This window comes from Podarcis erhardii (assembly GCF_964252035.2).
Source record: "Podarcis erhardii genome assembly, chromosome: 2".
In the NCBI taxonomy this organism is placed as follows: domain Eukaryota; kingdom Metazoa; phylum Chordata; class Lepidosauria; order Squamata; family Lacertidae; genus Podarcis; species Podarcis erhardii.
The window spans coordinates 12,868,855-12,880,756 of NC_138498.1; the positions used below are offsets into that span (position 1 = coordinate 12,868,855).

The 11,902-nt window shown below is 48.0% G+C and overlaps 2 long non-coding RNA genes across 2 annotated transcripts; one reads left to right on the top strand and one right to left on the bottom strand.

The window, feature by feature from the left end:
• Positions 1-1,914: 1,914 nt before the first annotated feature.
• On the bottom strand, positions 1,915-2,660 carry LOC309334634. Its single transcript, XR_014153213.1, has 2 exons — positions 2,569-2,660; positions 1,915-2,016 (listed from the first exon to the last, which is right to left on the bottom strand). It is a non-coding gene; the product is annotated as an uncharacterized lncRNA (long non-coding RNA).
• Positions 2,055-10,525, top strand: LOC309334627. The gene is made up of 3 exons (XR_014153205.1): positions 2,055-3,331; positions 5,545-5,597; positions 10,151-10,525. It is a non-coding gene; the product is annotated as an uncharacterized lncRNA (long non-coding RNA).
• Positions 10,526-11,902: the final 1,377 nt, after the last annotated feature.

Here is an 11,902-nt window from a genome sequence, read left to right on the forward strand (position 1 = left end):
TCAGAGGGAAGTCATTCAGGTCTCTGCCATCTCTCTCAATGCAGAATAAAGGAAGCCCAGGGCCCCATCCTGCCACAATCCACGGTGTCCATGTATCTCTGTGAGATCCTGACCCTGATGAACAACCCTTTCTTGCTTCTTCGCCCATGAGCCTGTTGGATATTAACAGCCATAAACTATTCCACAGTCGTCAAGTCAATGCTCACACAAGTCAATATTCCAAGCTCACCAACTCAATAATCATGTCGCTGGGCTTCGGTTATCTGTCATCACACAGAATGAGCTAAAACACATCCACACTGGAAGCGTGTTCTGCAATCGGACCTTCGATCAGGTTTGCAGTGTGAATGTCACAACAATATTGCCCATAATGGTCATTGGTGTTACAAGTGGTTTCCCCGCCCCCATCCTTTCCCACATGAGCAACAATGTGTGTGTTTTCACCTGTGAGGTTTAGATCAGCTTTGAGTCTCTCACATGCTGTGAGTGTACAGCCCTGATTGTTGCTAATGCAGAACCTAACGCAGAGTACAGAGTTGTGTAGTATCAATGGGCATCCTGGCCAATGTGGTTTTATTATTTGCATTTTAATCCCACCCTTCCTCCAGAGATCTCATGATGCCAACACCCTCCTGCTGCTGCACTACCACCAACCAAGCCATGGTTTGGCATAGCATGCTGTCCAAAGAGAGCACTTTCAAATATAGGATGGTCCTTTGGTAGCCCTTCAGACAGAGGACTGTAAAGCATGACATGTGTCCTCAGCTGACTCCAGGAGCCCATTCCATTTCGGAAAATGATTGATGTCCCTAGACATTATCCTCATTATCATCAGGGCCAACCCATCCATGAGGCAAGGTGAGTCTACCACCTCAGGTTGCATATCTATGGGGCAGTAGATCCAATGTAGATCTTTATTACCCCCTTGTTCTGATATACAGTAGATCTTTACTCAGCCCTTCTTCCCTAGTGGGGGGAGAGGGATGTCATTGTGTGGTTCACCTCAGATGCCAAAATGTATTGGGCTGGCCCTGATTATCATTATCAGCATTTGCACATCACTCCTCAGCTAAAAAGGCTTGCAGAGAAGTTTACATAGAGTCAATTAAAAAGAATACAATCCCTGCCCTCAGGCTTACAATTTAAAAAGACATGGTGCAAAAGGGGAAAGGGACATGGAGGGAAGAGGAAACAGTAATAGAAAAGGCTAGATAATGGACGATTTGTATGAAATGTTCTCATGTCTTGCAGCAAGGCGGAACTATTCATATAGAGTGTGTTTTGTGTGTGCACGCACACACCTGCAATCAGACTATGCAACCCACAATGGCCTTTGGCAACAGAGGAGCTATCAGGGCAGGATTGGGGAGGGGGGCAAAAATACAGGACCCTGTTCAATGGAATGAACAGAAGGGCCTCCAAAGAGAGAGAGTACACATATTAGCATCTAAAGAGGGGAGGGGCATAAGACCATTAAGTCCAATTCATAAAATTACCAAACTGCAGCACTGCATTGTTATTGTTGTTTAGTCGTCTTCGTCGTGTTTGACTCTCTGTGACCCCTTGAACCAGAGCATGCCTTGGAAACTCTCACTTTCTTCTCAAAGCTTTTCCTTTTTTATGTCCATGGAGTTTTCTTGGCAAAATACTGGAGTTGTTTGTCAGTTCCTTCTCCAGGTGGATCACATTTAGTCAGCACTGCATAGCAAACGTTAAATGCACCTTCCTTAACCCATCTAAAGTCTGCGTCATGGAGCACCCTTTGAAACCAACCCATTTCAATTTAATTGTAAAACAAACCTGGATTGCCAATTTGGGTTTTACGAAACTCACCAAGCTCCAAGTTCATTAGGATGTGACGCGCCGGTGGGAACCAGCGTTCAGCCTACACAAGCGCTCTTCATTTGTATTCAATTGGATCTGAAGATTTATTCTTGGAAAGAAATCTCTTGAATTTCATTTGTGCATCGGGGAAGCATGATTCATTCCGGCATTGGTCTCATCCCATTTTATCCGCTATAATATTAATAATAATACAGTTATAATTACCGGGATTACGGCATCAGTTCATGACAGTCAATTGGCCCTGCATATAAATATTGTCACTGGGGATGAAGTTAAAAACTGGAGCCAGTTGGCGTGGCTGGGAAAGAAAACCTGCGTCAAGGCTGACAGCCACAGACAGCTGACTCAAGCCATATATTTTCAGCTAGCAGCTACCTGATCCATTGCTTGTTTCTTGGAAACCATGGGCCTCCAAGAATCTGCTCTTTGCTCACTTCCTGATCCAGGCGCACTCTGGTGCCACAAAACCCCCAGCCCAACCTGCTTCTTTCTCTCTATATCTACCCAAGCTCCCTTCCAGAACTGATCTCATCTTACCTCCCCAATCTGTGGTTTTGTCCTGGCCCAATCATCCCGCTGGGAAAAGCCCAACCTTGAGAAGATCCAGGTCCTCCATATCTCTCCCTTGAAAGTCCTGAACCTTCATGAGGAGGCTGGGAGAGCAAGACCTCTCACAAGCATGCATAGCCATTTGCCCCTTTCTGAATGGGGGCATGAACCTACCGTCACGTACTGGGCCGGCCGACCCATGAGACAAGGTGAAGTGACTGTCTCTGGCAGCAGGATCCATAGGGGCAGCAGATCCAGCCTCGAATGAATACATTGCCTGCTACAGCTGTGGCGCACTCCTTAGATGTCGAATTTGCTGCATTCTCAGCAGCCCTCCCCCCAGTACAGCCTCTACAGAGACCTCTTCTCAAATAGAGGGCACTGGTGGTCTCCTCCCACCCTTGTACCTAATGTAGATCTCCACTCGCTACTTCTTCCTTGGAGGAGGTGGTGGTACATTTTGTGGCTTGCCTCAGGTGTCAAAATATATTGGGCCAGCCTGATCACCTCGGGATCAAGGCCCATGAAGCTGGTCTGCCTCTTCCACAGGACTGAAATAGCAAGTCTGAGTCTTGTACTTGCAGCAGCTCTACTGCTAGGTACTCCTGGCTTGAATACGTAGCCATGCCCACCTGCTGATATCATAAAGGTAACTAGGAGGGCATGGCCACACCCACAAGCTGATGTCATAAACACAGTTGGGGAGGTATCACCCCCTTCATATGCTGATGTCATAAAGGCAGCTGAGGCAGTATGGCCACACCCACATGCTGATGGCATAAAGGCAGCTTTACAAATAATAAGTGTTTGTGTGTTTTTGTTTTTCATGTGCAAGAAAGCAGTGGCGAAGGACTGTTGTCCATCTCAGCTTCAGTAGGGAAGGACTCTGGCAGTCCAGGGTTTGGCTCCCAGCCATTTCTCCTGACGATGTTTCTGGGTGAGTGGAGCTGGCCAGATTCCAGTGGATTTTTATTGGTCTATAAATGCCAACTCTGCTCTTCGATGAAGGGCTGAATGGGGAGGCAGTGAACTGAGCCGTACTGAGCTGCTCTCCCTCAACGGACACTCTAATCCGCCAGCTGTGTGGGAGCCTTGCTGAACTCTTGCATCCCGTTTCCCCATGAGTAGAACGGCAGCGCTTTGCTCTTAACTAGCTCAAGTCCCTCCTGCTGATGGGTCCCTTCTTCCCTTCCTCCCCAAAATAATAAAAATGTGGGAAGGAGCATTTCAGGATCGGTTTTCATGGGAAGAAGAAGCACATCAGACTTAACGATGAGGACTGGGCACACTCTGCGCTTTCAATAATTTAACAAACTTACACAGTTATGTGCCAAGGTGGCCAAATGACCTTTATATAGTACACAAATTAATGTAGTTTACATGGCTTTGCATAATTTCTTCCACTTCTGCAAAACATGGTGGGTTGATCTGACAGCATCACCTTTCCCAATCTGGAAAGAGCTGTGTCAGTAGGAAGTGGTAGGAGTTTCTCCAATTTTTACGCTGGTACTGATGGGAGCGGGAGCTGCAGCTGCCCCTGTAGGCAAGCCAGGGGAACAGGCCTGAAGATGACAATGGTGGTGCTCTAAGGGAACATAAGACGTTGACAGCCATCTGGGATGGATATGTTGTATATATTGTTATGAGCAAGGGAAAGCACCGGAGCATTATATCGGGGGAAACTGCTTGCAAAAATGTGTAGACAAAACGGCATGCCAAAAGGTGTTTATGTTGAGAAATTTGCGCTAAAATGCTGATGGAGTTTCATGAGGATTTTAAAAACAAATAAGTAAATTGCAAGTTGCTGCAGAAATGCAATGAACTGAATGTAAGATTGGATAAAATAAGAAACTGAGAGAACTGAAATGGACTGATCCATTCATCCCTACTGCAGAGTCCCTAGGGTGGCTGCTTAACATGTTGCCAAGAAAAAGGAAATGCATCCTCCCACCAATAAGACACATTTGCATATGCATGGGTACAAATTTAGACATAAAGGTAAAGAGAAATACAACACATCTAACCAGAGCAGGGGTGTTTGGGAGCTGTGATTCAAAGCATCTTGAAGACACCAGTTTGGGAAAGGATGCCCACAAGCAATAGAAACTGCTGAATGATCTATTCTGGGAGTGGGGAACTTTCTACAGCCCACTGGCTGCAAGGTAACCTTCTAGCGGTGGGCAGGGGGTGGGGGACTCGTGTCAGTGGTGGGTGGGGCCAGAGGTGAGAAATAGGTGGAGCAATAAAATGTGGCTTTGACCTTTGCACAGTAGGCTACATTCCAGCCATGCGATAGCCAGAGGTTTCTATGCACAATCTTCATCCAGGCAAGGAAGAGGCATGATCCCAGTTCTAGGACACCTTGAAGCCAGCGTCAGAGCAAACTGATCGGGTGCCTGGGTTGGCACGTGTGCCCTGCACCCAAGGACAGGGCCAGCCGCCCGCAGGGTGGGCCGAGCTGGGACAGGATGCTCCGCAGGGCCTCTGAGGAGTCTGCCTGCCTCCTCCCACTCAGCCATCCTATATCTGAGGGGGAGGTGGCTGGCGGACCGTTTGGGGCAGCACAGAGCCTGCGGGCGTCCAAGCCGCTGCATCACTCCCAGGAGAGATGTGTGGCTCGGGCACACTGCAGGCCCCGCGGTGAGTGCCACCCGGCATTTTGTCACCCCCCTCAGTGGTGACACCCAGGGCGGACCGCACCCACCTCACCCCCTTCCTCTGTTGCTGCTTGGAGCCAGGCAACAGGAAGGCACCGAATGGGACCAGTGAAGGGGACTCATCAGCTGGGATAGCTCAGTCTGTAGAGCATGAGGCTTAATCTTAGGGTTGTGGGTTCAAGCCCCACACTGGGCAAAATGTGGATTTCGGCATTGCAGGGGGGGTGGACTAGATGGCCCTTGTGGCCCCTTCCAACTCTGCAATTCTATGAAAAGCCTAGAAAGTCAGACTAGGCTCCCAGGCCTGAGTTGCCCTACACTTGATCTATTCTATGCAAAAGGCAGAGAATAAAAAGGCTTTGGGTGTGCATGGGTGTGTGGAACAGAAGTAAGGAGCAGCAAACAAATACACCAGCCCATACACCAGAGTCAGCGAGAAACTCATGTCTATTTATTCATTTCCTTATTTTATTGTACATCTATTTATTTACAGCATTTATCTCCTGCCTTTCCCACTGAAATTGCTCAAGGCCGCATACAAAGGAGGTAAAATAACCATAAAAAGCATAAAACCATTAAACCCACAAAAGACAAAGGAATAAAACGTACTGAGAAAGCAGCAGCAGGCAGAATGGATTTTGGGGCTGCGTGTTTCCCCCACCACCCCCAAGGTTTTGATAAACAGAAATGTTTTCACTAGTCACCAGAAGACAAATGGTGTCATAAATCTGGCAGGGTTTCATCCAAGGGGGTCTGAAAAAGGTTCTGCCTTATGTACTACCAGCTCCCCAAATGCAGGACCCCACCAAATAATCAGAAGGGCCAAGAAGCAGGCTTTTCTGCTCTGACGTCATATTGCAGCCTGGACAGTCGAGAGCAAAGCAGTTATATGCTAAGGGAGATTTACAGTGCATGTCTATACATGCCTACTCAGAAGTAATTCCCACTGAATTCCATGTGGGCTTGAAACCCAGGAATGAAATCTGGGCCCAAAATAACATACTGAAATATTTGCAGAATAGGGTCTCCTAGTGGGTCCTGAATTAAATGAGGTGCATAGAGGAGAGCTCGTCTGAGGAAGAGCCTTTTGTGTGGTGGCACCCCAGCTTTATATTCTTGTGAATATAAAGTCATGTCTCATTTCTCTCCCCAGCTTTATATTCTTGTGAATATAAAGTCATGTCTTCTTCTTCTTTAGGCTTTTAGAGGCTGATGCTTTGAGTCATTTTTATGATGCTATTAATTACTTAATTTATGATAATATTTAATGTTCTTGCTTATTATGTTCTATATTAGCCTCTTTTTGTAATCTGTGCAAGGCAGAATAGAACTCTCTCAGTAAATGAATAAATACACTTTCAGCAGACTCCCAAGGTTAGAATCTTCTGAATCTTCACACTTCAAGCAGTTAGGGAAGGGTCACGTTAATGGCATGTCACCAAAAGGTGAGCCAGCATGTAGAAAATTAGCAGGCTAGCAAAACAACGACTCTGTTGGATTACATCCAGGAGGGCTTTCTGTGTATGTGTTGCCATGTGCCTTGCTAAACTTATAAATCAGCCCTAAGTAAGATAAGTTTAGTTCTAAGCTCCATGGGCAATGGTTTTTAAATTAACCATGGGTCTTTCAAATGACATTTTCGTGGTTGTTAATTTCGTATGTCAGCAGGAAGTGCTGTAGTTCATATTAGTGCCTTGGGGCTCTCTCGAACTCCTCTAGTTCCTCTTGTACCAGGGGCTTATAGGTAGACTTCATTCCAAATGTATGATGAAGCAATAAAGTACTGTTGTGTTTGCAAAGACTGCCTCTGCCAGTCCCAATGAGGTCCAACCATTCCAGTTCATCAGACCCAGCCAGCATAATCCAATTGTGAGGGATGATGGGAGTTGTAGTCTAGCGATATCAAGAAGCCCCATACACTAGAACACGGGTGTCAAACACAAGGCCCGCGGGCCGAATCCAGCCCGCCAGACCTCGTAATGTGGCCCGTGTAGCCGCCGCCGGCCGCCAGCCTTCACCTTTTATTCTCGCTTTTTTTTTTTTTGACACAAGAAAGCCGCCTCTTCGGCGCATGCGCAGCAGCCTACAAGCCAGAGAACGTCTGCCCTCTAGCGGCGCCGGCCATTCTACACAGGAAACCTCCACTTTACATGCATTCAGGAAACCTCCACTTGTTTTTATATTGAGCGCATGCCATCCTGTGATGTGACAGATCCAACAGCTGCCTGAACCCTTCTCTCCTGTACTGTAAGTACATATGATGTATGTGGGGGGGGGGAGGGGGGTCTGCTTATTAGGGGGGGTCTGCTTATTATTCTGCTTAAATAAAGAGTGGACACAGATACAACCGGCCCTTTGAGGGTGACCAAACTGCTGATGCAGCCCCCGATGAATTTGAGTTTGACACCCCTGCACTAGAATTATAAACAAGGTCAACCAAGATATTCCCGACTTCTGCTTATGTGTTTTTCTAGCGAAACGGTTTGTGAAGCTTGCCAAGTATGGGGCACAACATCAGGTCCTCCTGAAATTTCTGGCCCTTTATCCCTACTTGCTCCTGATTGGAAGCAAAGCATGTGTCTCCTCCACAGTGCTTTTGGTATGGCCAGGGCTGCTCTGGAAAGGCCTGAACCCAGGGGTCTCCAAAGTTGGGGAAGACTTGAGAGGGGCTTCCAGTCATTGTAGACCAGTCTTCCCCAAACTGAAGCCCTCCAGATGTTCCTGGGCTCCTGACTCCCATCGTCCCTTATCATTGACCATGCTGGCTGAGGTTGATGGGAGCTGTAACTCTGAGCAATTTTGCTTGAGGACTGAATTCACCTGAACAAAAGTGGTACACGGAAGACCTTGTTGATCTTTTCACCCCCTCCCATTGCAAGAATCTCCTGATCTGATGTTTTGAGAAAGGAGGGGGCTGAAACTGCTCTTCTACTCTTCCGCTCCTGACTCTGTGTGTGGAGAGAGTCTTATCTATGTAGTGACTAGATGGCTGAGTGGGAGCTGTAACGCTCATGCAAGCCAGTAGTTCTTTAGTTTGTAGTAGCTACTAGAAATAAAAGAAGTTATGCTTCACAGCTAGCTCCCGCGTTATTTATACTCTGCTGAGTCTGGTTGTGCTGGTCCAGGGGGGAGGTTACCGTGGGGCGAGGACCAGGACCTGAGTCGAGGGTCGGCAGACAGTCCTCCACGGGCAAAGTGAGGTCCACAGCGAGGAGCCGGGCAAGGACAGGAACTCTGGGGGAACCGGACTGGGTGCTGGCCGAAACAGCTCTTCAACGATGTTGCTCCCGCAACCTGGGACCGGGCTGACTGGCCTTCATCTTCTCTGAGGCCAGGGGCGGTCCCGGCCCCCAGGAGACCTGCCTCTCCTGGCCTTAAGGCGAGCACTCCTCCTGGGAGAAACCAGTTCCCTTTGCCTCTCTGCCCTGAGCCTCTGCAGTTCAGGAGAGGCTGAAAGGTTACTGGACCCAGGGGGAGATTCACCTGTAGGCACTGAGTCCTCAACCACCTCCGGAGCCAGAGTGGATTCACCTGGTGCCTGCTCCTGAGGATCCGGCACAGGTGCAAGCACTTCAGAATCAAGGCCCTGCCCCAGTTCAGCCGGCCCTGGAGGCGGGGATTCCTGTGCAGGCTGGGATTCCTCTGGTTCAGCCTCTGAATCGGATTCCCAGGCCATCACACTGGTGCTCACAATGGACAGCTGTGGGTCCAGTGCACTGGGACCTGCTTTCCAGGACTGGAAGATCTCTGAAAGTGCTCCAATCACCTAGCCCAGTCAGGACAGAACCAGTTATTGAGCCCAGACACTACACATCGGTTGAAAGGCATAGTGACAGACCTACCCATCACTTCCAATCTGGCAGGCAAAAAGAAAAGACCCATAGATTATGTTTTCTTCTAATTTCATTCTGGAAGGTGGACCTGACCTTTCAGGTTGAGATCTCAAATGCTCCCTAATGCACACCTCAGAAGCTGCAGTGATATCATAGCTGGTGAGTGTTACTGCAGAGAGTCCAGGTTCCCAGGTTGAAGAGGACGGTCATCAGCGTCAGTATAGTAGGTCAGTGTAGGAGAGCAAAGGTCAGATCTTCCTTCAGAGAAGCAAGATGATCTTTAGGCACCTTCCAGAGGGGATCCATCTATTGAGGCTTGCTGCCCCTGGAGGCAGCCGTAGGAATAAGCCCCAAACCAGGGCTTTGATGCATTACAATCTCCAAACAACTCTCAGCTGCTGCCGTTCAGATGCAAATACCACTTATTGTTATGGTAATTTGGCTGTGATTTAAAGGAAACACTCCCCAGCTGGGCAGCGACCACGCAACCACACCTGCAGCTTTAATATTTTTGTAATTGAGGATGATGAGGGGCCGGTTGCTTGTTCCGCTGATTAAAAAAAAATAGTGGAGGTAAATTATGAGCCTGGTAGAAAAACCTTATTAATCACAGATTTGAACTGTCGGTGAATTAGGGGGAAGGTAAATCTCCCCTGGCACAAGCCATGTCCGCTGCGGCCTATTAGAAAATAAATCTGGGCAGCTCCAGCCCTCAGCCACATCTTTTCCCTGAATCAATTAATCTAGTAATTGGATTTGAAAGGACATCAAGCGATTATCGGAGACAGATAGCAAGAGGTAGCCGGTTGGTGGGAAGCAGGAGTTCCTCCCAGGCTCTTGCAGTCACATGCTAGATGTTAAAATACACCAGGGAAACCTGTGGCCCTCTAGATCAAAGGGCAGGAGACCTGTGGTCCTCCACGTGTCGTTGGGACTCCAATTCCCATCAGCCCCAGCCAGCATGGTCAGTGGTCAGGGGTGATGGGAGCACATCTACAGGGCTACAGGTTCCCCATCCCTCCTCTAAATGACTCCAGGAATCAGCATCCCTGATACTTGAAGGAAGGGTGTGCCTAAATGGATAGCTCAGTTGGTTAGAGCATGGTGCTGATAACACCAGGATTGCAGGTTCAGTCCCCATATGGGACAGCTGCATATTCCTGCACTGCATTGCAGTAAGTTGGACTAGATCAAGGTCCCTTCCAGCTCTTTGATGGGGTAGCTCATGTCACCCTAAACAACCTACACCCACTTTTTTCTTTTAAGAGACAGAACACCTTGATGAAGAATTGGCTATAACAGCAGTGCATCTGTTTCTCACATGACATATAGGAGTGCTTTTGGAAAACGTTGCATCAGGACTGTCCGCTGGTTTGTATATTTCAAGAAAAATAAATCTGATGGAATACAAGGTGCTACAGAGCTCTGCTTCAACAGACTGACATGGCAGATATTTCAGGGGGAAATCACAAACAGGACTTGGAAAAAAAACAAGACATACATGAACGACTAACTCCAGTGTAACATTTTCATCTATGTACACCTCTGTGGGAATAATTATAGAAGTTCTTCCTTGTGGGCAAAGAAAGGCAGCATTTTGTTACTTGTACGCAATGCTTAATGTGCACTAAGGATGTAATTCTGAGCGCACTTATATTGTGTTGTGTGAAACTGCAGCTATGATTCAGCTTCCAGCCGACTTTGGAACTGCAATGCCTAAAGGGTTCTCGTATGAAATTCAAACAACTTCAGAAGTAAAATCCATTAAAATCAATGCAACTTCCTGGAAGCAAGCACCTGTGGGAACCAGGGGCCCTCAATATTTTGTAGTGACTGTGCACGCGCCGTGTGATGTGGTCATACCACTTGCAGAAGTCGCACAGTGTGTGCATGACACATCGGCATAGCAAGCAGCATGCACAAGTGATGCTGGCATGGCGCTGGCCCCCTCAACTGCAGGGGCAAGCCAGCACACTTGCTCCCCATGCCTACTGTATAATCTCCCCAAATGAATAATCTTTATTTGGTGTGATGCTGAATCGGAAGGGAGAAGGGTATGCTAAGCTATAATTGAGAGTCTGCCATAGGCATTGTAGTGACTAGCAGTGTTTCTCAAACTTGGGTTGTTGGACTGCAACTCCCATGATCCTTAGCTTGCAGGACCAGCTGTCAGGGATGATGGGAGTTGTAGTCCAACAACAACTGGGGACCCAAATTTGAGAAACACTGGCAGGGTATCGCTGGCACCCAACCGTGGATGGGGAAAAGTGCACAGTGTTGGGAAAGATATTACCGTACGGCTGGCATACCTCCAGATTTCAAAGGCGGAATTGATGTCCGGGGGGAATTCCCAACAATTTTGGGGTCTTCCAAAAAAGCTTTCAGGGTGTCCTGGTTTTTACTTTTTGAAATATAGCAACCTTTTCTGACATAGCGCCTTAAGTGTGATAGTTACCACTGCAGTACCTTTTGCCCCAGAGCTGATGAGGCTGGCGTCTCACGCTAAATGACTTGCTGTATTTATGCTCTGTGGGAGGCGAAATGTGATGGCACCCTTCACCGGGCAGAAGCAAGTGCTCCCGCTGCCTCTTCAGCAACTTAGCCGGAGCCCCCTGCCATCTTTGATTCAATTACAGTCTTTACACATGCTTTGTTCTGAACCATAAAGGCAACCCCCTGAGCCTCGGAAGGCTGGAAGAATGCACCGCAGGCTGCTGCGATTAAAACTGCAGGAGAAGCCATTGCATCTCCTAGCCAAAAGAGACAGCTCAGCTTGGTTGCTTAGAAATAGATCCCGGTCGGAGGTCAGTGGCCCCCAGGGGTGTGTGCATATGAGACCTTTGGAAAGAAACACAAATGCCAACCAACACATACAAAAAGGTGCCCCCCACTAGGGGGAGCGAGAGCATAACAGGTTGAGTGTGCCCAAGAGGCTGGTCATGAAATCTAAAAGGAGAAGTTGCCCTCTCTCCTCTCTGAGCCTTATTCCTAAGGCTAGAGGGGAGCGAGAACATTACA